The sequence below is a fragment of the Ylistrum balloti genome, unplaced genomic scaffold, assembly GCF_031769215.1.
Source record: "Ylistrum balloti isolate Yb309-2 unplaced genomic scaffold, AGI_CSIRO_Ybal_v1 Utg369650, whole genome shotgun sequence".
In the NCBI taxonomy this organism is placed as follows: Eukaryota; Metazoa; Mollusca; class Bivalvia; order Pectinida; family Pectinidae; genus Ylistrum; species Ylistrum balloti.
In genome coordinates, this window is record NW_026781906.1 from 1300296 (window position 1) to 1325790 (window position 25495).

At 37.8% G+C, this 25495-nt stretch overlaps 1 protein-coding gene across 1 annotated transcript in view; it reads right to left on the reverse strand.

Annotated features, from left to right (window-relative positions):
- LOC132556272 (potassium voltage-gated channel protein Shab-like) overlaps window positions 1–25495 on the reverse strand; it is a 224527-nt gene that overhangs the window by 71404 nt on the left and 127628 nt on the right. The gene's annotated exons all lie outside the window — the stretch shown is intronic.

Below are 25495 nucleotides of genomic sequence, written 5' to 3' on the forward strand. Positions count from 1 at the left end.
ATGACGTCATAAGGTCCACAAATCAAGCATCTTCGTTACGTCATAGCTGAAACATCAGGACACTGTGACGTATGTATGAGGACAGCAAAACCAAGTCACTGACGACTGCCGTTGTTTGGAACGGGAAACACTTAACATGGCTTTCGAGGCAACAAGCTGCATGCAAAAAAACAATACGGAAAGTTACCTATAAATTCCGATTATCATTGAAATAAGCCTACCTATCGATTTTCTTTGGAATTGTGGAAAACTAAACAGTACAATTTGTCGTTAATATTGATCAGGTTTTACCAAATAGTGGTATGGATCAACAGGTGATACATGTATTGCTATCCTGCAGTTCTAGGCCGACTACTATGAGGTGTTACTGTAGGTATGTTAACTCCAGCCCTATTAACAACCCGCTACAATAGGTTGATTGACCAACTCCACTGTCATGTGTTGTTACTACAGAAGAGGGTGAATCGCCATCAGCTACACAGCGATAAAGTTCAACACCTGTCCGATAAAGTAGACATTAGAAAGCACCAATTTTACACCGTAGATTTTGTAGAAGTCGATCTATGATGACTTTTTTTTTAAATTAAGCTGAATCTGAGTAAAGAAGTTTCTACAGAAAAGCAACCATGCACAGTCACATGCAAAATAAAACAAGCTCGGCGTTATCTGAATATGAAAACTGACGTAATGACAGAACTCCGGAACATCACAATGACTGTTATCGCAAGTTACGTACACATACAAAACACTATAGCCGCAGTTGTGTTTATCGCTTAAAGTGTAACAAATTTGATAATTGAAAATGTCACTGCATGTTTGACTTCAATACTGTTGTGACAAGCGCTTTTGTTAACAAAATAACAAGTTTCTGAAAAAAACTCATATTCAATATTTTTCTATATGGCATCCGATATTACTGTGGCAACACTGACTTTCTATTCTATAACGACTTTGCAAATTGACGTCAAAGTCGGCTTTAGACAGAATAATTGGTACGGTTCGGTTAAGGAACCTCATCATTGATAAGTATCAATTCGGTTGAGTACTTTTGTCGGTAGAGTACTTTCGTCGCGTAATCATTTCCATAGTTTCCTATTCAGTGCTGAATTGTAAATAAATAAGAAATTCACGGAGCCAAAACCGAAATCTGGAGATATATATAACTCTGAAAGTGATCCGAGCCATAGAACACAGATTTTATTTCCCGAGTCAGTTCCGGTAAAATCGATATCCGGTAAGGCTACAATTAGACTGTTCCTCTAAAAGGGCAACTTAATTAGGACAATTTATCCGGAATAGTCTCCTCAACAAAACAATTTATTAGAATAATCCTTGACGTCAACAGATATAAGGTGTGGATATTTCTTACGTCTCTCACGCACGTGATTTAACTATTTCGGAAAAACACAAAATAATAAAAGGTGTAAAATTCAGTAAAAATCTCGCGCATTCGCATTTGATAATATTTATAGATTACCAGCTAAGTTTAGCAAAGTAAAATACAAGCTAAGAATCTGTTATCAACATTGTCAGCTCTCGGTAAATACCTACATTAGAAGCATAACAACACATCACAATTTCAGCAGTGTGCAGTATAACACTACTTCAGCAGTGTGCAGTATAACACAACTTCAGCAGTGTGCAGTATACCACTACTTCAATAGTGTGCAGTATACCACTACTTCAGCAGTGTGCAGTATAACACTACTTCAGCAGTGTGCAGTATACCACTACTTCAATAGTGTGCAGTATACCACTACTTCAGCAGTGTGCAGTATACCACTACTTCAGCAGTGTGCAGTATACCATTAATTCAGCAGTGTGCAGTATAACACAACTTCACCAGTGTGCAGTATACCACTACTTCAGCAGTGTGCAGTATAACACAACTTCAGCAGTATGCAGTATAACACAACTTCAGCATAGTGCAGTATAACACTACTTCGGCAGTGTGCAGTATACCACTACTTTGGCAGTGTGCAGTATAACACTACTTTAGCAGTGTGCAGTATACCACTACTTCGGCAGTGTGCAGTATACCTCTACTTCGGCAGTGTGCAGTATACCACTACTTCAGCAGTGTGCAGTATACCTCTACTTCGGTAGTGTGCAGTATACCACTACTTCAGCAGTGTGCAGTATAAAGCTACTTCAGCAGTGTGCATTATACCACTACTTCAGCATTGTGCAGTTGAACACAACTTCAGCAGTGTGCAGTATACCACTACTTCAGCAGTGTGCAGTATACCTCCACTACCGCAGTGTGCAGTATACCACTACCTCAGCAGTGTGCAGTATCACACAACTTCAGCAGTGTGCAGTATAACACTAATTCAGCAGTGTGCAGTATACCACTACTTCAGCAGTGTGCAGTATAACACTACTTCAGCAGTGTGCAGTATACCTCTACTACAGCAGTGTGCAGTATACCACTACTTAAGCAATGTGCAGTATACCTTTACTACAGCACTGTGCAGTATACCACTACTTCAGCAGTGTGCAGTATAACACAACTTTAGCATAGTGCAGTATAACACTACTTCGGCAGTGTGCAGTATACCACTACTTTGGCAGTGTGAAGTATAACACTACTTCAGCAGTGTGCAGTATACCACTACTTCAGCAGTGTGCAGTATACCACTACTTCAGCAGTGTGCAGTATAACACTACTTCAGCAGTTTGCAGTATACCACTACTTCAGCAGTGTGCAGTATACCACTACTTCAGCAGTGTGCAGTATAACACTACTTCAGCAGTGTGCTGTATACCACTACTTCAATAGTGTGCAGTATACCACTACTTCAGCAGTGTGCAGTATACCACTACTTCAGCAGTGTGCAGTATACCACTACTTCGGCAGTGTGCAGTATACCACTACTTCAGCAGTGTGCAGTATAACACTACTTCAGCAGTGTGCAGTATAACACTACTTCAGCAGTGTGCAGTATACCACTACTTCAGCAGTGTGCAGTATACCTCCACTACAGCAGTGTGCAGTATACCACTACTTCAGTAGTGTGCAGTATTACACAACTTCAGCAGTGTGCAGTATAACACTAATTCAGCAGTGTGCAGTATAGTGTGCCACTACTTCCACTACTTCAGCAGTGTGCAGTATAACACTACTTCAGCAGTGTGCAGTATAACACTACTTCAGCAGTGTGCAGTATAACACAACTTCAGCAGTGTGCAGTATACCACTACTTCAGCAGTGTGCAGTATACCACTACTTCAGCAGTGTGCAGTATACCACTACTTCAGCAGTGTGCAGTATACCACTACTTCAGCAGTGTGCAGTATACCACTACTTCAGCAGTGTGCAGTATACCTTTATACAGCACACTACTTCAGCAGTGTGCAGCACTACTTCGGCAGTGTGCAGTATACCACTACTTTCGGCAGTGTGCAGTATACCACTACTTCAGCAGTGTGCAGAAAAACACTACAACAGCCTTGTCACCAATAACACTAGTGCAACAGTGTGCAGTATACCACTACTTCAGCAGTGTGCAGTATAACACTACTTCAGCAGTGTGCTGTATACCACTACTTCAATAGTGTGCAGTATACCACTACTTCAGCAGTGTGCAGTATAAAGCTACTTCAGCAGTGTGCATTATACCACTACTTCAGCATTGTGCAGTTGAACACAACTTCAGCAGTGTGCAGTATACCACTACTTCAGCAGTGTGCAGTATACCTCCACTACCGCAGTGTGCAGTATACCACTACCTCAGCAGTGTGCAGTATCACACAACTTCAGCAGTGTGCAGTATAACACTAATTCAGCAGTGTGCAGTATACCACTACTTCAGCAGTGTGCAGTATAACACTACTTCAGCAGTGTGCAGTATACCTCTACTACAGCAGTGTGCAGTATACCACTACTTAAGCAATGTGCAGTATACCTTTACTACAGCACTGTGCAGTATACCACTACTTCAGCAGTGTGCAGTATAACACAACTTTAGCATAGTGCAGTATAACACTACTTCGGCAGTGTGCAGTATACCACTACTTTGGCAGTGTGAAGTATAACACTACTTCAGCAGTGTGCAGTATACCACTACTTCAGCAGTGTGCAGTATACCACTACTTCAGCAGTGTGCAGTATAACACTACTTCAGCAGTTTGCAGTATACCACTACTTCAGCAGTGTGCAGTATACCACTACTTCAGCAGTGTGCAGTATAACACTACTTCAGCAGTGTGCTGTATACCACTACTTCAATAGTGTGCAGTATACCACTACTTCAGCAGTGTACAGTATACCACTACTTCAGCAGTGTGCAGTATACCACTAATTCAGCAGTGTGCAGTATAACACAACTTCACCAGTGTGCAGTATACCACTACTTCAGCAGTGTGCAGTATAACACTACTTCAGCAGTGTGCAGTATAACACTACTTCAGCAGTGTGCAGTATACCACTACTTCAGCAGTGTGCAGTATACCTCCACTACAGCAGTGTGCAGTATACCACTACTTCAGTAGTGTGCAGTATTACACAACTTCAGCAGTGTGAAGTATAACACTAATTCAGCAGTGTGCAGTATACCACTACTTCAGCAGTGTGCAGTATAAAACTACTTCAGCAGTGTGCAGTATAACACAACTTCAGCAGTGTGCAGTATAACACTACTTCAGCAGTGTGCAGTATACCACTACTTAAGCAATGTGCAGTATACCTTTACTACAGCACTGTGCAGTATACCACTACTTCAGCAGTGTACAGTATACCACTACTTCAGCAGTGTGCAGTATAACACAACTTCAGCAGTGTGCAGTATAACACAACTTCAGCATAGTGCAGTATAACACTACTTCGGCAGTGTGCAGTATACCACTACTTTGGCAGTGTGAAGTATAACACTACTTCAGCAGTGTGCAGTATACCACTACTTCAGCAGTGTGCAGTATAAAACTACTTCAGCAGTGTGCAGTATAACACAACTTCAGCAGTGTGCAGTATAACACTACTTCAGCAGTGTACAGAATACCACTACTTAAGCAATGTGCAGTATACCTTTACTACAGCACTGTGCAGACCACTACTTCAGCAGTGTGCAGTATACCACTACAGCACTGTGCAGTATACCACTACTTCAGCAGTGTGCAGTATAACACAACTTCAGCAGTGTGCAGTATAACACAACTTCAGCATAGTGCAGTATAACACTACTTCGGCAGTGTGCAGTATACCACTACTTTGGCAGTGTGAAGTATAACACTACTTCGGCAGTGTGCAGTATACCACTACTTCGGCTGTGTGCAGTACACCTCTACTTCGGCAGTGTGCAGTATACCACTACTTCAGCAGTGTGCAGTATAACACTACTTCAGCAGTGTGCAGTATACCACTACTTCAATAGTGTGCAGTATACCACTACTTCAGCAGTGTGCAGTATACCACTACTTCAGCAGTGTGCAGTATACCACTAATTCAGCAGTGTGCAGTATAACACAACTTCACCAGTGTGCAGTATACCACTACTTCAGCAGTGTGCAGTATAACACTACTTCAGCAGTGTGCAGTATACCACTAATTCAGCAGTGTGCAGTATAACACAACTTCACCAGTGTGCAGTATACCACTAATTCAGCAGTGTGCAGTTGAACACAACTTCAGCAGTGTGCAGTATACCACTACTTCAGCAGTATGCAGTATATCACCACTTCAGCAGTGTGCAGTATACCACCACTTCAGCAGTGTACAATATACATCTACTACATCAGTGTACCGTATAACATTACTTCAGCAGTGTGCAGTATACCACTACTTCGGCAGTGTGCAGTATACCAATACGTCAGCAGTATGCATTTTACCACTTCTTCAGCAATGTGCAGTATAGCACAACTTCAATAGTGTGCAGTATAACACTACTTCAGCAGTGTGCAATATACCACTACTTCAGCAGTGTGCGAATAACACTACTTCAGCAGTTTGCAGTATACCACTACTTCAGCAAAGTGCAGTATACCACTACTTCAGCAGTGTGGAGTATACCACTAATTCAGCAGTGTGCAGTATAACACAACTTCACCAGTGTGCAGTATACCACTACTTCAGCAGTGTGCAGTATAACACAACTTCGGCAGTGTGCAGTATAACACTACTTCGGCAGTGTGCAGTATACCACTACTTTGGCAGTGTGCAGTATAACACTACTTCGGCAGTGTGCAGTATACCTCTAATTCGGCAGTGTGCAGTATACCACTACTTCAGCAGTGTGCAGTATACCACTAATTCAGCAGTGTGCAGTATAACACAACTTCACCAGTGTGCAGTATACCACTACTTCAGCAGTGTGCAGTTGAACACAACTTCAGCAGTGTGCAGTATACCACTACTTCAGCAGTGTGCAGTATACCACTACTTCAGCAGTGTGCAGTATACCACTAATTCAGCAGTGTGCAGTATAACACAACTTCACCAGTGTGCAGTATACCACTACTTCAGCAGTGTGCAGTATACCACCACTTCAGCAGTGTACAATATACATCTACTACAGCAGTGTACCGTATAACATTACTTCAGCAGTGTGCAGTATATCACTACTTCAGCAGTATGCAGTATACCACTTCTTAATCAATGTGGAGTATACCACTATTTCAGCAGTGTGCAGTATACCAATACGTCAGCAGTATGCATTTTACCACTTCTTCAGCAATGTGCAGTATAGCACAACTTCAGTAGTGTGCAGAATACCTCTACTTCGGCAGTGTGCAGTATACCTCTACTTCAGCAGTGCAGTATACCACTACTTCAGCAGTGTGCAGTATAACATAACTTCAGCAGTGTGCATTATAACACAACTTCAGCATAGTGCAGTATACCACTACTTCGGCAGTGTGCAGTATAACACTACTTTGACAGTGTGCAGTATAACACTACTTCAGCAGTGTGCAGTATACCACTACTTCAGCAGTGTGCAGTATACCACTACCTCAGCAGTGTGCAGTATACCACAACTTCAGCAGTGTGCAGTATACCACAACTTCAGCAGTGTGCAGTATACCACTACTTCAGCAGTGTGCAGTATAATTTACGACGCAACAAATTGGGCGATAAAGTTGTCTAGTAAGAGATGAATATATATGTATGGTATTCAGCGAACAGGCGACAAGGTGCTGGTGGTGTAGAGAAAGATCAATAAAACAAGTAAACAATTTGGAAGAAATGGGAAGGATGTGACAAGCAGGCGGCAACAGAAAAGCAACAAGCAGACGACAGTAGAAAAGTAGCATGCTATCTTCGTGCGGGAACCAAATCTGAAATGTAAAGTGTAAAACATGACCGATTCGTTGTGACCAACATAGATATGTGTGCATCCAGCTACACTAACACAGAGAAGGGTTTATAGAACAATCAGTGCAAGTGTGCTATCTATGACTAAAGTTGTGTAAAATTTACATAAACAGTCATTTTATTGCTCGTTGTTAGTACTACCTCTCTATTTACACACTCAACAGTAACTAGGTAATGATGGGCGAGGTTAAGGAGAACCTGATATAACGTGACAGCTAACCGATTGGTTCATGTAACTCACAGTTGTTGCTAACTGATGAACTACATTACTAAAATGTGTACCTAACCGATAGACCCACTTTATTCATAGCTAACTCGAATATACTTACACAACTGTGGCTAAATCACACAGCCACAAAACTTATTTCTGTAACCAACTGCTGACCCACGTGACTCTCCCTAATAGTTCAGTCGGTTAGAATATTGGCCTATGTAACCTCAAGGTATGTAAACTAAATGTCTATGCTCCCTCAGGAAGATGAGAAACGGACCGGTCTCTGGTGGCATAATTATGTTCTTGGACAATACACTTAACCCTCATTACTCTGAGCGACATACGACAGATCTCTCGTATTTTGTTCAGTGATCACCACCTACTACAGGCAGGTCTTGCCTCGAAATGACCCCGGCTGTTCACAAGGTGATAATAATAGCAAACACAAAAGTTTAGTTAACTGATTGACTCACATAACTCTGAGGTGTAGCTTACCAATGGACCCGCTTAACTTAGAGCTGTAGCTTACGAATTGACCAATTTAACTCAAAGTTGTTACCTATTGACCTACATAGATCAAAACTGTTGCTCACCTGTTGATCTACATAACTAAGACTTGAGCTAACCAATTGACCCTAATAACTCAGAACTGTAGCTGATCTTTTGACCTACATAACTCAGAGCTGTAGATAATTGACCTACATAATTCAGAGCTGTAGATAATTGACCTACATAATTCAGAGCTGTAGATAATTGACCTAAATAACTCAGAGCTGTAGATAATTAACCTACTTAATTCAGAGCTGTAGATAATTGACCTACATAATTCAGAGCTGTAGATAATTGACCTACATAATTCAGAGCTGTAGATAATTAACCTACTTAATTCAGACACTGATCCACATAAGCAAACCTACCGAATGACACATTCATTTAGAATAAGGTAGTAAATTTTAATTGTAACTGTTATATATTATCCACCTTGTGCTTCATATACCTATATAATATACAACCTTGTATATGGTTTTGAAGAACATTATTTGATATCATAGTTTCTGGGTATAAGCTTCATCCCATTGACCAGGGCATCATTACTAATAAGTAATAGTATGATTAATGTATGTTAATTATGGTGCTTAATTACAAGATATTTTATTAGGTAGAAACATGTTATGATCAAGTATCTATACCATAAGATAAAGAAGCTACACGTAAATAAGGGTAGTATGATATATTTAGCATGACAACTAGACATAGGGTCACAAGCAGCACACATACCCATCAGCAACTGCGGCGGTCCCCACGTGCAACATCGGAATGAAGGTTAAAGCGACCGTGAGGGGTGGAGGAGGGACAGACAACTCGGTGTCCATGCCACCCCCATTTCGTGGTAGGAGACCTGTGACTTGAGCTTTTCACCACCACCACCATATATAGCTCTACAAGTTCGTCACACATACACATATAAATAGCTCCAGTAGTGCCACCACCACACACCAAACGACACAAGGTTCTACTTCCGGTCACAATACTTATAAATTCCAAATCAGACTTAGCACGTGAGTAGTGATATATTGGAAGCTAATTTATAAAATGGTATTATTAATACGTAAATCAATCGATCAAAAAAAATCAACTGACCGATTAATCACGTGACATATATATTACTTTATAAACTCGAGTCCAGCAGAACAATAAAATCATGAATGACATGTATGAATCCAGTGCTTAATTTGTCGTTCTGTCACCTGGTCGAGTTGGCGCCCGAATAAAGCTGGCTGCTTTCTAGCACCATCACAAGCTTCCGTCACTCTGATACCTAGTATGGCTGATACAAGTCTACATGGTATCCTGTGCTAATGTCAGTGTTTTGGAACATAGAATGACATCACGGCATAATCATCACGATGATGGCGAGTGTGTCATGTGACCGGAGTGATGCTGGCGACAACACGACAGTCCAAGATAGCTAAGCTTAAAGCTAGGCTATTCTCGCCTCAAATCCCAATTCCCATTGACAAACAGAACGTCGCCGGGTCTAGCGGTTTCCGCGGTGGACAATTGAACCTGTGGTGGAAATGACCTATAGCAGCTTCCCGGGTCTGCGCCAGTCGTTAGTGTATCGATCCGGTGAACATACGAAGGCGACACTTGGGGAGCTGGTGCCGCAAGAACACACAACGTACCTTGTCACACAGTGCTACACAGGCTTGGCAGCATGTACCTGACAGCCAGCTCAACAAAGGCTAAAAAAAAGTCAGCTCGCTTACGAAAAATTGTTCTCACGTGTACTACTCTTGCTTCATGACAAGTGTCAGGCGACACAGGCAGTTTTACACTTGCACGACACAAATCATGTCCGGTACATATCATGTTCACATTAATGCGATGAAAGGCAAACGTTGACCGTTGAGCGACTGATCGAGCGTAAAACACCAGGCCTATCGTGCATTATTGATACATTATCCTTAGTAATGTCTATGGCAGGAAGTAATCACATTAGTGCCTCTCCTTATCACACTGCCTGTTGCAAACATCCAGGTTTAACTAGGGACGCAAGAGCCGTGCTTGCTCGACTGGAATCAACACAAATTTCCAAAGACATGGCTTAATAAATAATCGTCCAATCGTATTCATGGGAAGCTGGAGACGGTATAGAACAGAGAGAAACAGAAAAAAGGCGGGAATTCCCAAAGGAGCAGCCGAGATTCTCTCAGTAAACTGATTCTCATATCAAACCATTGCCTTGTAGCATATGTAAAATTTGTATGAAATCTCCGATAAACCTAGTTCAGTGATTTGCCCTCTAAGTATGCTTAAGGCAAGACTTCTTATTTAGAAAAAGGAAATATGTCGTATACCTGTAACGTGACGTACGCGAGAAAACAAGAAACAAAATCATACGTCACAAAACGGATGAGGTCTTATTTAGGGTATTGATCATGTGATTTACGTACTAGTGCGTAGGATTCTGGCATAATTGAACAGCGGTTAGACGGACAAGAGTCTGTAACTCAAATATTCAGACCGCTATGACAATTAACTCGGCGTGTGTCATAGGGCATCTCAATTCCGGAGAGATGAAGGAATAGTTTTGATACACGCGCACACACGAGCACACACACGAGCGCACACACACGCACAAATGTCACAATACTCACTCACTACAAACACATCCTATTCCATTCAAAACACAGAAGTTTACTAACATCCAAAGAGGAAGACAAAGTAAGCGAAAACTTGTCAAAGTTACTGGTGGAGCGTACAAACTGCAGGCCACAACCATGCTGAATCGTATATCAAATAAACAAACTGGTGAAAAAGACTGCTTTTTCGGTACCGGTAAAACTAGGCGATTAAATGCAGGCTGTATCGTTTCTGTTTACCCACACATCATTTATACATTGAACATGACATACATATTTACAGACAATACGATCGTACAGGCGTGTTTCATATAAAGCAAGGTGCTTTGTTATGTTAACCTTCTACTTCACTAGCCTATGTTTTCTCAGCTTTGTTTTACAACACTTTGTTATCTCAAACTTTCCATTTCACTAAACAATTATCCCAACGCTCCGTCTTAACAGCTTTTGTAATCATAAACTTCTATTTGTCTAGTCTTTATCTAAGCCTTTATTCACCGACCTTTGGAATCACAACCTTCTGTTTCACAGGTCTTTGTAGTAACGAATTTCTATTACACAAGCCTTTGTTATCTGGACCTACTATTTCACAAGCCTTTGTTATCTGGACCTACTATTTCACAAGCCTTTGTTATCTCGAGCTTCTATTTCACAAGCCTTTGTTATCTGGACCTTCTATTTCACAAGCCTTTGTTGTTTTCACCTTCCATTTCACAGGCCTTTGGATTCACAACCATCTTTTTCATCAGTGTTGATCTTCTCAATCTTCCAGATTTCTAGCTTTTGCAATCTCAGTCTTATATTTCACTAGAAAAGCATCACAACCTTCTATTTCACCAGCCTTTATCTCAACCTTCTAATTCACAAGCCTTTCTAATCTCAACCATTTTATTTCAGAAGTCTCTGTAATCACAACCTTCTATTTCACTAGACTTTTTAATCACAGCCTTCTATGGCACAAGCTTTTGCTATCTCAACTTTCTTTATCATAAGTCTTTGCTATCACGACTTTCTATATCACAAGCTTTTGCTATCAGAACATTCTTTTTCACAAGCCCTTGCCTATCTTTTGTAATCACAGCTTCCGGTTTAACAAGCCTTTGTTTTCTCAACCTTGTATATCACAAGCCTTTGTTATCTCAACTTTTTATATCACAAGCCTTTGTACTCTGGACCTTCTATTCCACAAACCTTTTTAATAACAACCTTCTATACCACAAGCCTTTGTTATCTCAACCTTTTATTTCACAAGCCTTTATTATCACAACCTTCTATATCACAATCCCTTAAAACCACCCAATCATGATTTCGATTATCCTCAAAACACACAATGACTGGATGGGAGAGGAGCAATATGTGTGTTATTCATCATGAAACAAAATGCTTCAGAGATTAAAAGATGATAATGGACAAGGCACCGGACCCAAGGTGTTAAATATCTCAGATACGACATAAGGTATACCGGTAATTGTTAAATATTGCTGATGAAAAAAAGGTTCGGGAAAGAGTGGTATGGGATTTGTCATACTAATGAAACACAATGTAAGAGAAAGAGGAGTTCCGGAAAAAAGTCTTATTCCAGATAAAACCAAAAGTGTTGGAAAGAGAGGTACCGAGATTCGTCACACCCCATATGATATACAAAGACTGAGAGACATAGCTTCGACAATGTGATTAGACCTGAAAATAGATCGCCATATCGATTTCAGCAGGCATGCTAGTTTACGTTCAAGTCAAACATGTAAGTCCAGTAGGACGGTGCGTGTCAGTGGGACAATACGGTTCTCTCGTCACAACGACAAAATTAGCTCCAATACTCATTTCGACGAGAGATGTAATCATGTAGCCTTTTTGTATTGTGATTCTGGGAGATATTGTTTTGATTAATGACATGCGCCTGATGATACACATCATTGGAGACAATGATGTGCTGTATTATGACAGGGTTACCGCACGGTATTCCAGGATGACTATCCCTCCTTACAAACATACACATATACATGTACAATATGAAAACCTACACTTTACAAAGACAAAAATCGTTCTGGATTACAACATGCAGCCTCAACATATACATTTTGCTATATTTCTGACAAAAGTTGCCAAAAAGACAAATTAGTACTGGCTACACTTTTCAATTCTTTAGAACTGTAGATACAATGAAACCAAATAACGAATGAAGGCTGAAAAAGAAAATTTCATATTTTGCTTCATTTTCAGAAAATCCTTAACAACTGTAACGAGAATGATATCCACGTAACACGTGTACTATACCGACTTAGATAAATTATACATATATCGTTCTAAATGGGTTTTAAAACTTTTAACTTCAGTACGTTGTTTTCTAAAAAACAGAATGTATAGACTCTAGTATCCACTTCAACCTTTCGCCAGCGGGAGGGCGACGAAGTCGAAATATTTTAAAAATCAACAATCAGTGTAGCTCACATATAGGGGTACGAGTTCGTAGCATTCTTCATAAATGAGTCAATAATAAAAAAATTTAAAAATTGTATTTTAGTACGAGCTTAGCTATATCACTATCTAAGGCCGTGATTTTAATCACTGACCTGTTTTTTATTTACCTGAAAAAAAAAAAAAAACACACACACACAAAAAAAACAACCCCAAGATTACTAAGTGCATACTCATCCCATGGGGCATCTTATTCATACAAATTGTACGTATTTTTCATTTCGAATAAATAAGACAACATGACCGAGATTGAATTATTTTATATATATTTCTATTGATGTCTCCACAACAAATCAATAAAATCTATCGCCACCATTTTCCCCGAGATCTATTTATCCCGGTCCTGGGAAAACGTTCTGTAACAAAATATCATTATAAGCCGAGAATGAGATGTTACAGACTGTTAAGTTTTTTATAAAGTGCCGAAAGATGCGTTACTGGTTTTTATATAAAAATTCAATTTTATTTCTAATATATAAAGAACATGAATTTCATATAAACTTATAGCAATACCAGATATTACACAGAAAAAACTCACACTGGATACTGACGGTCATTCGCCACGTTTACATGTGCACAAAAACTCACACTGGATACTGACGGTCATTCGCCACGTTTACATGTGCACAAAAACTCACACTGGATACTGACGGTCATTCGCCACGTTTACATGTGCACAAAAAATCACACTGGATACTGACTGTCATTCGCCACGTTTACATGTGCACAAAAACTCACACTGGATACTGACTGCCATTCGCCACGTTTCATGTGCACAAAAACTCACACTGGATACTGACTGTCATTCGCCACGTTTACATGTGCACAAAAACTCACATTGGATACTGACTGTCATTCGCCACGTTTACATGTGCACAAAAACTCACACTGGATACTGACTGTCATTCGCCACGATTATATGTGCACAAAAACTCACACTGGATACTGACTGCCATTCGCCACGTTTACATGTGCACAAAAACTCACACTGGATACTGACTGTCATTCGCCACGTTTACATGTGCACAAAAACTCACACTGGATACTGACTGTCATTCGCCACGTTTACATGTGCACAAAAACCACGAATTTGGTATATGCGAAGGAAATGAAGGATTTGACAGCGCATTTCTTGCTCATCAAAACTTTAGACCCACACATATATAAATAAATAAACAAAAAGTAAAAAATAAATGAAATAAAACTGTCATTATATATATATAACAATGTGCTAGGACATAATATATTAGTGAAATTAATAATATTAGTGAAATTAATATAATTTAAATTTTTTTTTGTAAAATCGTGCTACCGACTCAAGATTGTTAACCAATAGTTAAATCTGTCATCGGTTCGTCTAGCTGTTCCCAGATAGTCCAAAAGTGTTGTACAACAGGAAAATAACATGATAACATAATTCGAGCTCAAATACCATACAACTAGGGCAAACTATTAACATATAGACTCTTGAAAAAGCACAGGAAGAATAAGACCAGGTGTCCAAGAAGAGTAAGCGTCTTCTGCACCCGCCATCTAAACCTTGCTCAATCCTAGTAAGTAATGTCTCTTAAATGAGAACAAGGTATACAACAACGGAACCACCAGACAAACTAACGAGCATCAAACACATCCAGCTTCATATCACACAACGGAACCAACAGACAAACTAACGAGCATCAAACACATCCAGCTTCATATCGCACAACGGAACCAACAGACAAACTAACGAGCATCAAACACATCCAGCTTCATATCACACAACGGAACCAACAGACAAACTAACGAGCATCAAACACATCCAGCTTCATATCGCACAACGGAACCAACAGACAAACTAACGAGCATCAAACACATCCAGCTTCATATCGCACAACGGAACCAACAGACAAACTAACGAGCATCAAACACATCCAGCTTCATATCGCACAACGGAACCAACAGACAAACTAACGAGCATCAAACACATCCAGCTTCATATCGTACAACGGAACCAACAGACAAACTAACGAGCATCAAACACATCCAGCTTCATATCGCACAACGGAACCAACAGACAAACTAACGAGCATCAAACACATCCAGCTTCATATCGCACAAAGAAATAAAAAGCTGTAAAAAACAAAGTGTTGAAGGTAAGCAGTACAAAGCTGTACAAATCTACGACAAAATGAAAACAATGCTTCCCTCGTATAGCTGTTTCCTGAGATACTAAGAACAAAAACTGAGATATCAGAAGAGCAATTTATGTAAATCACATTTGGTTTTTAAATAGAAATATTACCGAAAATCTGGAGACAAACAAAAGGTCAAAGGAAAACTGTACCTAGTTAAAACGATAGTAGGTAGCAGGCAAATCGTACTGTATACGTTGTACTCGAGGAAATTCCCTGACATCTAGATATTGTAAAACGGGCAATAAGAAAACGAAGAAAGGCTGTGATTATACTAGAGATATGAATGCTATGCATCTCTGACGTAAGTCTGTAGTTACGTACCTAAGTGTTCCAGTTCTCCATATATATACACTGCCATCAAACTCACCAAGCAACATCAACATACCCATGTCTTTACCATGTCACTGATTTATGGGGTAAGCGACAGCCAGCTTATCAAGTTCCTAATTATTTTCTTCGATAACGTATTTATCTGAAATGGATTTTCACGCAAAATCCATATAAGGTGTTACATCATTTTCTTTCCCTTAGCACGCTAATTGAAGAAGTTCCCTGTTTCTAGTAGGTACATATGTCGGATATACAAATGTGAAGATAAGACTCCAGGAAACATTCAGAAAATTAGTTAACATTATCGTACACACGAGGATACGTGTGAACGCTATTAGACACGAGTAAGATAGAATTCATATGTAGGGTATTGTGCCACGTCCAGATTACGTAAGTTTGTCATTTATATCTGCGCACATCAGCAAACGAACACGTCTCATTTTATTGAACACGAAGAACATGTATTGAGCAAATAGTGATATTACAAACCTTACGTCTCTTACCAAAATAAGCACATAGCCAGTTATAACAAGCCTGAAGTCTCTTACCAAAATAAGCAGATAACCAGTTATAACAAACCTAACGTCTCCTACTAAAATAAGCTGACAATAAATTATTACAAAACTAACGTCTCTTACCAAAATAAGCAGACAGCCAGTTATTACAAACCTAACGTCTCTTACCAAAATAAGCAGACAGCCAGTTATTACAAACCTAACGTCTCTTACCAAAAATAAGCACATAGCAGGTTAATACAAACCTGATGTCTCTTAAAAAATCGAAAGATGTCAGAAATTGAATTCATCTCATAAAAGCACAAAGCCAGACAGAAGAAAATGGAAAATTAGGAATCGAATGTACATAGAAGAATTGGTCTTGATAGTTTAGTAAGGAAGTATGAGATACTAGAGTTACAAAAGAGTAACCGATCTACATATCTAACATTTCCAATTATCGGATACATTCTCAGCTGATTCCTTTCTCCACTGTGAAGTCACATCTACGAGCATTAACAGTGCGTGTCTGTATCAAACAAAACCATTTGTATCAAACATAAGTACTGTTCTGTCTCGATTATACGTTACAACCTAACCATTCCTTAACGCTTAACTACATCCCCAGCGCCAGGCGACATATTCGCTTAACAATAGGTGTAAGAATGCCATTGATCAAATGATACATCTCATTGTTGACTTCGATTAAGAAAGTTCAGTAGTGAAGGGGAATATAAACGTAAAACTCATCTCGTGTGTAAGTGACGCAAGGCAAAATCGATAACAACACTGACTATAAACCAAGTTTTTTTTCATGTTTTCACTTCAGTTACATATGGGTACTATATGTAAATTTCTTCAAATTCATGAGATAAAATGTGTTCGTGTAAAAGAGATTATCTACACCAGTCTCTACCACTAGTAAATAACAATACTAGTGTTAAAATGTGATACATGTGATACCAGTCTCTGTACCACTAAAATGTTAGTGTTCAATTCAAATCCTTATGTTCTGTCAAGGCATTTACAACTTACATAATACAGTACTACTTGTGTTAAAATGTGATACTCCAGTCTCTGTACCACTAGTAAATAACAATACTAGTTGTGTTAAAATGTGATACACCAGGCTGTACCACTAGTAAATAACAATACTAGTTGTGTTAAAATGTGATACTCCAGTCTCTGTACCACTAGTAAATAACAATACTAGTTGTGTTAAAATGTGATACACCAGTCTCTGTACCACTAGTAAATAACAATACTAGTTGTGTTAAAATGTGATACTCCAGTCTCTGTACCACTAGTAAATAACAATACTAGTGTTAAAATGTGATACACCAGTCTCTGTACCACTAGTAAATAACAATACTAGTTGTGTTAAAATGTGATACTCCAGTCTCTGTACCACTAGTAAATAACAATACTAGTGTTAAAATGTGATACTCCAGTCTCTGTACCACTAGTAAATAACAATACTAGTGTTAAAATGTGATACTCCAGTCTCTGTACCACTAGTAAATAACAACTAGTAAATAACAATACTAGTTGTGTTAAAATGTGATACTCCAGTCTCTGTACCACTAGTAAATAACAATACTAGTTGTGTTAAAATGTGATACTCCAGTCTCTGTACCACTAGTAAATAACAATACTAGTTGTGTTAAAATGTGATACTCCAGTCTCTGTACCACTAGTAAATAACAATACTAGTTGTGTTAAAATGTGATACACCAGTCTCTGTACCACTAGTAAATAACAATACTAGTGTTAAAATGTGATACTCCAGTCTCTACCACTAGTAAATAACAATACTAGTGTTAAAATGTGATACACCAGTCTCTGTACCACTAGTAAATAACAATACTAGTTGTGTTAAAATGTGATACACCAGTCTCTGTACCACTAGTAAATAACAATACTAGTTGTGTTAAAATGTGATACACCAGTCTCTGTACCACTAGTAAATAACAATACTAGTTGTGTTAAAATGTGATACACCAGTCTCTGTACCACTAGTAAATAACAATACTAGTGTTAAAATGTGATACACCAGTCTCTGTACCACTAGTAAATAACAATACTAGTTGTGTTAAAATGTGATACACCAGTCTCTGTACCACTAGTAAATAACAATACTAGTTGTGTTAAAATGTGATACACCAGTCTCTGTACCACTAGTAAATAACAATATTAGTTGTGTTAAAATGTGATACACCAGTCTCTGTACCACTAGTAAATAACAATACTAGTTGTGTTAAAATGTGATACTCCAGTCTCTGTACCACTAGTAAATAACAATACTAGTTGTGTTAAAATGTGATACACCAGTCTCTGTACCACTAGTAAATAACTGTAAATAACAATACTAGTAAATAACAATACTAGTTGTGTTAAAATGTGATACACCAGTCTCTGTACCACTAGTAAATAACAATACTAGTTGTGTTAAAATGTGATACACCAGTCTCTGTACCACTAGTAAATAACAATACTAGTTGTGTTAAAATGTGATACACCAGTCTCTGTACCACTAGTAAATAACAATACTAGTTGTGTTAAAATGTGATACACCAGTCTCTGTACCACTAGTAAATAACAATACTAGTTGTGTTAAAATGTGATACACCAGTCTCTGTACCACTAGTAAATAACAATACTAGTTGTGTTAAAATGTGATACACCAGTCTCTGTACCACTAGTAAATAACAATACTAGTTGTGTTAAAATGTGATACACCAGTCTCTGTACCACTAGTAAATAACAATACTAGTTGTGTTAAAATGTGATACACCAGTCTCTGTACCACTAGTAAATAACAATACTAGTTGTGTTAAAATGTGATACACCAGTCTCTGTACCACTAGTAAATAACAATACTAGTTGTGTTAAAATGTGATACACCAGTCTCTGTACCACTAGTAAATAACAATACTAGTTGTGTTAAAATGTGATACACCAGTCTCTGTACCACTAGTAAATAACAATACTAGTTGTGTTAAAATGTGATAGTCTCTGTACCACTAGTAAATAACCAGTTAAAATGTCAGTCTCTGTACCACTAGTAAATAACAATACTAGTTGTGTTAAAATGTGATACTGTACCACTAGTAAAGTCTCTGTACCACTAGTAAATAACAATACTAGTTGTGTTAAAATGTGGTACACCAGTCTCTGTACCACTAGTAAATAACAATACTAGTTGTGTTAAAATGTGATACACCAGTCTCTGTACCACTAGTAAATAACAATACTAGTGTTAAAATGTGATACACCAGTCTCTGTACCACTAGTAAATAACAATACTAGTTGTGTTAAAATGTGATACTAGTTGTGTTAAAATGTGATCCAGTCTCTGTACCACTAGTAAATAACAATACTAGTTGTGTTAAAATGTGATACACCAGTCTCTGTACCACTAGTAAATAACAATACTAGTTGTGTTAAAATGTGATACTCCAGTCTCTGTACCACTAGTAAATAACAATACTAGTTGTGTTAAAATGTGATACACCAGTCTCTGTACCACTAGTAAATAACAATACTAGTTGTGTTAAAATGTGATACACCAGTCTCTGTACCACAAATGGGATACACCAGTCTCTGTACCACTAGTAAATAACAATACTAGTTGTGTTAAAATGTGATACACCAGTCTCTGAACCACTAGTAAATAACAATAGTAGTGTTAAAATGTGATACTCCAGTCTCTGTACCACTAGTAAATAACAATACTAGTTGTGTTAAAATGTGATACACCAGTCTCTGTACCACTAGTAAATAACAATACTCTAAAATGTGATAACCAGTCTCTGTACCACTAGTAAATAACAATACTATGTGATGTGTACCACTAGTAAATAACAAATGTGTTAAAATGTACCACTAGTAAATAACCAGTCTCTGTACCACTAGTAAATAACAATACTAGTTTTGTTAAAATGTGATACTCCATTCTGTACCACTAGTAAATAACAATACTAGTGTTAAAATGTGATACTCCAGTCTCTGTACCACTAGTAAATAACAATACTAGTTGTGTTAAAATGTGATACACCAGTCTCTGTACCACTAGTAAATAACAATACTAAAATGTGATGTGTTAAAATGTGATACTCCAGTCTCTGTACCACTAGTAAATAACAATACTAGTTGTGTTAAAATGTGATACACCAGTCTCTGTACCACTAGTAAATAACAATACTAGTTGTGTTAAAATGTGATACACCAGTCTCTGTACCACTAGTAAATAACAATACTAGTTGTGTTAAAATGTGATACACCAGTCTCTGTACCACTAGTAAATAACAATACTAGTTGTGTTAAAATGTGATACACCAGTCTCTGTACCACTAGTAAATAACAATACTAGTTGTGTTAAAATGTGATACACCAGTCTCTGTACCACTAGTAAATAACAATACTAGTTGTGTTAAAATGTGATACACCAGCCTCTGTACCACTAGTAAATAACAATACTAGTTGTGTTAAAATGTGATACACCAGCCTCTGTACCACTAGTAAATAACAATACTAGTTGTGTTAAAATGTGATACACCAGTCTCTGTACCACTAGTAAATAACAATACTAGTTGTGTTAAAATGTGATACACCAGTCTCTGTACCACTAGTAAATAACAATACTAGTTGTGTTAAAATGTGATACACCAGTCTCTGTACCACTAGTAAATAACAATACTAGTTGTGTTAAAATGTGATACACCAGTCTCTGTACCACTAGTAAATAACAATACTAGTTGTGTTAAAATGTGATACAGTCTCTGTCTCTAGTTGTGTTAAAATGTGTACCAGTCTCTGTACCACTAGTAAATAACTATATTAGTGTTAAATTGTAATACACCTCTGTACCACTAGTAAATAACAATACTAGTTGTGTTAAAATGTGATACACCAGTCTCTGTACCACTAGTAAATAACAATACTAGTTGTGTTAAAATGTGATACACCAGTCTCTGTACCACTAGTAAATAACAATACTAGTTGTGTTAAAATGTGATACACCAGTCTCTGTACCACTAGTAAATAACAATACTAGTTGTGTTAAAATGTGATACACCAGTCTCTGTACCACTAGTAAATAACAATACTAGTTGTGTTAAAATGTGATACACCAGTCTCTGTACCACTAGTAAATAACAATACTAGTTGTGTTATTGTTAAAATGTGATACTCCAGTCTCTGTACCACTAGTAAATAACACTAGTATTTGTTATTTTATGTGATTCACGAGTATCTGTACTACTAGATAATAACAATACTAGTTGTGTTAAAATGTGATACTCCAGTCTCTGTACCACTAGTAAATAACAATACTAGTTGTGTTAAAATGTGATACACCAGTCTCTGTACCACTAGTAAATAACAATACTAGTTGTGTTAAAATGTGATACACCAGTCTCTGTACCACTAGTAAATAACAATACTAGTTGTGTTAAAATGTGATACTCCAGTCTCTGTACCACTAGTAAATAACAATACTAGTTGTGTTAAAATGTGATACTCCAGTCTCTGTACCACTAGTAAATAACAATACTAGTTGTGTTAAAATGTGATACACCAGTCTCTGTACCACTAGTAAATAACAATACTAGTGTTAAAATGTGATACTCCAGTCTCTGTACCACTAGTAAATAACAATACTAGTTGTGTTAAAATGTGATACACCAGTCTCTGTACCACTAGTAAATAACAATACTAGTTGTGTTAAAATGTGATACACCAGTCTCTGTACCACTAGTAAATAACAATACTAGTTGTGTTAAAATGTGATACTCCAGCCTCTGTACCACTAGTAAATAACAATACTAGTTGTGTTAAAATGTGATACACCAGTCTCTGTACCACTAGTAAATAACAATACTAGTTGTGTTAAAATGTGATACTGTACCCAGTCTCTGTACCACTAGTAAATAACAATACTAGTTGTGTTAAAATGTGATACACCAGTCTCTGTACCACTAGTAAATAACAATACTAGTTGTGTTAAAATGTGATACTCCAGTCTCTGTACCACTAGTAAATAACAATACTAGTGTTAAAATGTGATACTCCAGTCTCTGTACCACTAGTAAATAACAATACTAGTTGTGTTAAAATGTGATACTCCAGCCTCTCTACAATGAATGAAAAAGAAAATTACTCTGATTGGTACCTCTTGTGGTGCGAAGTTTCAGAATCCCTTCTGTTGTTGAAAAAAATCTATTGTCCCGTTTACAATTGAGGCTATCGTTGTTGTTATCCAAGATAATTAAATGACAGAATAGGGTCGAGTCATGTTGTGCGATTCAGCGAACATATTACAACGTTATTGTAGATGTCTGCGGGGAAACCGTGCACCAGTGCATTTGTATATCAATGATGGAAACCTACATGTTTAATTAAGATGATTCTGTATACCGGATGTCACATCCGTCCCGTGAGTAGTATTCTAACATTGTCCACAATGATTCCGTGTTCTGGTAATGCGTCTATTCATAATTCATAGCCAGTATGTACATCATCATCATCCCACAAACACGCGTCACGCTGACATCTACGGGCATTAATTTCTCTCAAGGGAATAATACAGAATTTATCGTGAATTGAATCATTTTGTTTGTTACGATAAAAGATAGCCATGCACGTGAAGTTGATGAAGTCAATTAAATCAATATAACTACAATGTAAAAAAAACAAAATTATGAAGGTACGCGACGATTCGAGTGCTGTAGTAATGCTTACATGTTACTTTCACAATGACAGCACTCCTAAATCGAAGTGACAGGATATATCAACTTTATCAAATCTTTTGACTAGAACGAGTCTCCCATACCGAGTATCAGTGTACCAGAAATTATGGCACAAAACATCCACATCAAAAGTAAATGTACCAAATCCGCACCAAACGTTGTTTCACCCATCCAGCACCGAAACCCTTTATTGCAGAACAAACGACAAACGTCCAGCACCGAAACCCTTTATTGCAGAACAAACGACAAACATCCAGCACCGAAACCCTTTATTGCAGAACAAACGACAAACATCCCGCACCGAAACCCTTTATTGCAGAACAAACGACAAACATCCCGCACCGAAACCCTTTATTGCAGAACAAACGACAAACATCCCGCACCGAAACCCTTTATTGCAGAACAAACGACAAACATCCCGCACCGAAACCCTTTATTGCAGAACAAACGACAAACATCCCGCACCGAAACCCTTTATTGCAGAACAAACGACAAACATCCCGTACCGAAAACCTTTACAGGAGAACAAACGACAAACATCCCGCACCGAAACCCTTTATAGCAGAACAAACGACAAACATCCCGCACCGAAAACCTTTATAGCAGAACAAACGACAAACATCCCGCACCGAAAACCTTTACAGGAGAACAAACGACAAACATCCCGCACCCATCATTATAACAGAACAAAACATCCCGCACCCAACATCATTATAACAGAACAAACATCCCGCTCCCAACATCATTATAACACAACAAACAACACACATCCAGCACCCAACATCATTATAACAGAACAAACAAAAAACATCCCGCTCCCAATATTGTTATAACAGAACAAACGCTTCGATTATACACGATTTCAGTGTCCAGATCCATGCGTCATTTTCCAGGTCGAGCATTCTGCCAGTTACTTTCCTATTTTGTAGCATCTGACGTTGCATGTACGGGCACTTGAAAACAGACAACACAAGTCGACAAGTTGACCATCCTTTTGTAAACTGATGCACTGGCCATTTTGTCGTTAATCTATTTTCACCTGGTTCCTATACATAATACCATAAATTAAGAATGAATTAAAATTTACGGACGATTGACTTCGCAGTACCATAAACAGATAAACTGATGAATAATTTAAACTCCTCTGATCACCGGGTGCAATTGGCTTCCGCTTGACAGGTCATACACAAAGATCATGTAATTCAACGCCCTGCATAGTCAGTTTTACAGTAGTTCTGACGTTACACAGCCATATAGTTTATCTCGAGAAATAAACGTGTTTAAAAAAATGAAAACAAGTGTGGAAAATTTTACAGTAGTAACCTAAAGAAGTACCTTCACACAAGTGACATTGCTCTTCAATCTAGAGAAAAGTCAGCTAGGCATAGGCGTGGAGGAATAATTTTCTATCAGGGTGATGATTGGTTCTACTTACATGATATTTACAACATCTACGTATTAGTAGTAGGGGAATAATTTAATCTCGTAACGTTAATGGACGAGGGACAAAGTCCTCGTTACAAGTGGAACACTACTTAACAGACTACAAAACACATTAGGACGGAGACACATGTACCAGATGTAAAGAGCGGACTTGTGGAGTTTCGGAAATATGCTTTTAATAATAATAATAAAAACAATATCGGACCGGAGCCAATGCTCAACAATTCATCACCACCAGAGCTTATCTCTAAATATAAAAACAAACTGGTATTTTAACCGGAATTAATGAAAAACATAATATCTCTATATATATATTTAGAAATATCGCTAAAATATATAAAGATAAGTGTGTTGTTATCATTGATATTTATGTTAGAGATCTGTTTTTAGTTAAAGGTAATATGTTAAAAAGTCTCATTTTTTCTCTCCCTTACGAGGGGATGAATGACACCGTCCGTCTCGTACGCAAATGTAGTGTCTAGTATACACAGTGAGTACTAGGTCTTGCTGAAGGAAATGTCAACAAATTATTACAATTTTTCATAAAATTTTGATAATACATACTTTGTAACAATATGTATGATACGATATAACTTTACCACAATAAGTATGGTATTGTATAAATTTAACACAATAAGTATGATATTTATAACTTTGACACAATAAGTATGATATTGTATAACTTTAACACAATAAGTATGATATTGTATGAATTTACCACAATAAGTATGATATTTATAACTTTGACACAATAAGTATGATATTTATAACTTTAACACAATAAGTATGATATTGTATGAATAACAATAAGTATGATATTTATAACTTTGACACAATAAGTATGATATTTATAACTTTAACACAATAAGTATGATATTGTATAACTTTACCACAATAAGCATTTAATACAGTGATACTACTAACATTACCCCAAAAAGATCACGATTGCATTATGTACCAATAAATTAATTTATCAAAACATACAAGTACAGCTTAGGTGTTGATTGAATCAAATGAAAACTCACCGATTTGCTTGGATCAGGTAACATGATATCCTGGATTCAGAGACACAAAATTACCAGTACTGTTCAAACCAGACTAGCCGAGAGTAACACGTTGAATAGTTTGATGTGTAAAATACTTGAGGATATTTATATATAT